Raw genomic sequence first — 3,457 nt, 5'->3', positions numbered from 1 at the left:
GAGCAAGTAGGATTTTTTTTTCCTACTCCGAGCCACACTCGGGAATACCGCCAAGGCGGTTAAACAAAAAATCATGCTCCACCTTCGAACAAACTACATAGTATGCATATCATCTGCTTGATAATGATCCCCCAGTACTATGTTAAACAAGACCTTGTAATTTGTAACCTTGTATGTGAATTATTTTTTCTTCCTCCCCTAAAATGTGATCAAATCGTATAGATGACTCCACATATAAATAATTCTTTTTTTATTATTTTATTTAATTTTGTTTTGTTATTTGCTTACCCAACACCTATATTATAATAATTAATATGTATTTCCTCTGAATAAATAAAATAAATACATAAAAAGTGTTGCACAGACAATGAACTGGCCTCTATGTGTGTAATCAACACATTATTAATGTTCGTCTATATGATTTTATGTATCACATCCAATCTAGAGACTACTACTGTCCTTCTCAAACTCAAAAAATTAAAAAAAAACATGATCAGGCATTTTACAGCAAGGACTTTCTGCCCTCACAATGTAATACATGCATTTATAAGATTTTCAAGTTACCCTAGCAAATGTTTAGAGTAGATAAGTAAAGTGAAGTAAGGAGCTGGCACATTTACTTTACACTTACACTTTAAGAAGGCTGGGTGGGACAGACAACTAGTACTGCTATATCTCTCACAGACATCAGTGAGAAGAGGAACATACAGGGTGACAGCTGTGGTATTTTTGGTTTATTGTTTCTTGGCCTTTTGGCAAAATCAAGTGTAGTTTTTTTTGCTTATCAGTGTAAGTAACTTAACACTGGGGAATGCATTTTTGTTGAGTTAGATCCTACACTTGTTTTTTACTAATTTTTGGGTGGTGAATCCAGAAATGACCCCAGTTTTTGCTATCACATTCAGTTTTTACAATGCATGGTACCCTCCATTTTTGTCAAAAAACATACAAATTTTACATACAATGAAAAAATAATGAAATAATAACTTGGTTGCTGACCAAGAAGGAAGCATACCATTTTAAGGCAATATTGCAACAACTCAATGACTCTCTTTTTGTCTGCATATTCTTCACAAAGGGAAACTGAATGGCAAATTGGGACTGACCCAAATATATTGTCATTGTGAAGGAGAACACATTTTAAGCTCTGCTTTGAGCTATCGATGAATAGTCGCCATTCAGTTGAGTTATAGATTGGAATCCCCAATTCCTCTATTAAACTAGGTATATTATGGCAATACACAAGCCACTGTCAGTTCCAAAGTACTGCAGAAATGCAATTTCTCTGGTTCTAAAGTACGTTAGTTTTGTTCCTTTTTCAAGTAAATTTGTCTCTGTTCTGAAGCCTTTTTCGATAGTCCTAAATCACATGCCAAATCACGAGTCCTCTTCAGTTTCAAACTGTTCATCATTGTTGTCACCTAGTTCATCACCATAATCATGTTCTTCAAGACAGGGTAGTGTAACAAAAACCGGCACTGGGGTTTCATATGAATGAGCCACTGGGCGTATAGCAGATGGTAGACTAGGACACTTTCTGTTACATTTAAATTTCTTGTTATATCCTAAAGTTTTCATTTTACAAAAGTAACAGTCACTGAAATGATCTCATGGCTTTCGCCAAACCATAGGTATACCAAATGGCATGTTATCACCTGTTCCCTTTGTCCACATCTGTAAACCCTCGACACACTGTTTGCACACCTTATGAGGGGCCCAAGACTTATCTTGATCACCAAGTTTAACTTTGAAATATGCCAAATAGGCTTGCTCTACAAATGTGCTGATGTTCACCCTTGACTGGGAATTGTGAAACTGCCACAGATAAAACAAAATGAATCAGGGTTGTTTAGACACTTACAACAAAAAACAGCAGAGCCAGACATGATCTGAAAGAAGGGAAATACCTGTGTAAGTAGAAAAAAAAATGTTGCTTATTTACTACATAGAGCAGCGCACTACAAGACCACACTGTCTTGCGTGTAAATGAATAGACTATACAAATCCATGCTACAGTAATCCCAATAATATAAGAGGTAGAGAAAAATCTGACGTGATAGAAGAAAACTAATTGCACTTTCAGAATCAGCATACTGTACGTATTCTAGTGTAAATAAGCTTAATAATTGAAGTCAACAAATAAATTGTTCAAAACTGTTCCCCAGTCTTATCAGTGTCTAGATAAGTCTTTTAAAGAGGGTTTAGGAATGGAAACATATTTGCTGATATTCCAGAAAAAAGGTGAGCTGAAAAAACTGCACTAAAATCCCAAGCAATGTCATTGAGTGCAGAATGCGTTATGGGGATGAAGACAGAGGGGGACCTGGGCAGGGTGGAAAGAGTTTGTTTGGTATTTTGGTGCAGCAAGGGCAGTTTTGTCATAAAAAGTCTACAGAATGTACATAAAGAGAGGGGGGAGAAATGTGTACCTAATGTATAGAGGTAAGGAAAAGGTGCACTTACTGGAGAAACGATAGAAATGTGTACGAAGGGGAAATTTAGGAGGAAGAGTCCAAGATTTTTACTGGGAAAGGGAGGATGTATTTGGGGGAAGATATGTGTGGGGAGCTGAGATGTAGATGTAACTGTTTTTGCCACCCTATTTATGTAACATGTAATCATAAAGAAAGTGGAGAAAAAGCTGGAGGGTTTTTGGCAATAAACACTTATATTGTAGTGAATTTTCACAAAAACAACAATTAGTGATAAATACAATGGTTACAAGGGGCCTTTCTCATCCAAAATTCATGAGCGATCATCCGATTCTGCTTGATGAATCAGGGGCACTGTGTTGTACATTTCATATTCTTGACATATTCTCCATATACTCAATATATTACATATTGTCAACATCTGCACTCTTTATACTATGCATGGCATACTTTTGACCAAAGTGTTTATTGTCTTAATAGTTGCTGGTTGCCAAGTAGTCTAAGAGAAATCTATATGTTCTGTGTGCATAAAAAGCATCTATAACACTGGTCAACAAATATTTTCTTGCCAAACAGATTAAAGTTATTTTAGGTTATGTTAGATGCACAGATTCTAAATATGGTATTGGTTTTTCTAGATTGGTTCTAGTTTTTTGAAATAATGACCTTAATAATAACTTCATAGAAAACTAATGAATCATGAAAATTAAACAAAATTAAACTAGATATGCCTACGTATACAAAATTAAATTTTTGAAATACCTAATGTCAATATATTCTATATTCAGTATATTTCAAGAACTAATCACATAGAGGTAATTGAAAAACTCTGTTTGAATGATTTCCTTTTATGCTCATGATCAGGATGGTAAAAAAGTACTCCCCCAGCAGCTCTCTTCGCTCCTCCAATGACCTACTAATGACTTCCTCACTCATAACCTCATCACACGCACGGATACAAGACTTCTCTAGAGCTGCCCCCAACTCTCTGGAATGGTCTTCCTCGTTCTATTCGGCTTGCTCCT

This window comes from Pyxicephalus adspersus, chromosome 1 (genome assembly GCF_032062135.1).
Source record: "Pyxicephalus adspersus chromosome 1, UCB_Pads_2.0, whole genome shotgun sequence".
In the NCBI taxonomy this organism is placed as follows: Eukaryota; Metazoa; Chordata; class Amphibia; order Anura; family Pyxicephalidae; genus Pyxicephalus; species Pyxicephalus adspersus.
This window is presented reverse-complemented; position numbering follows the sequence as displayed.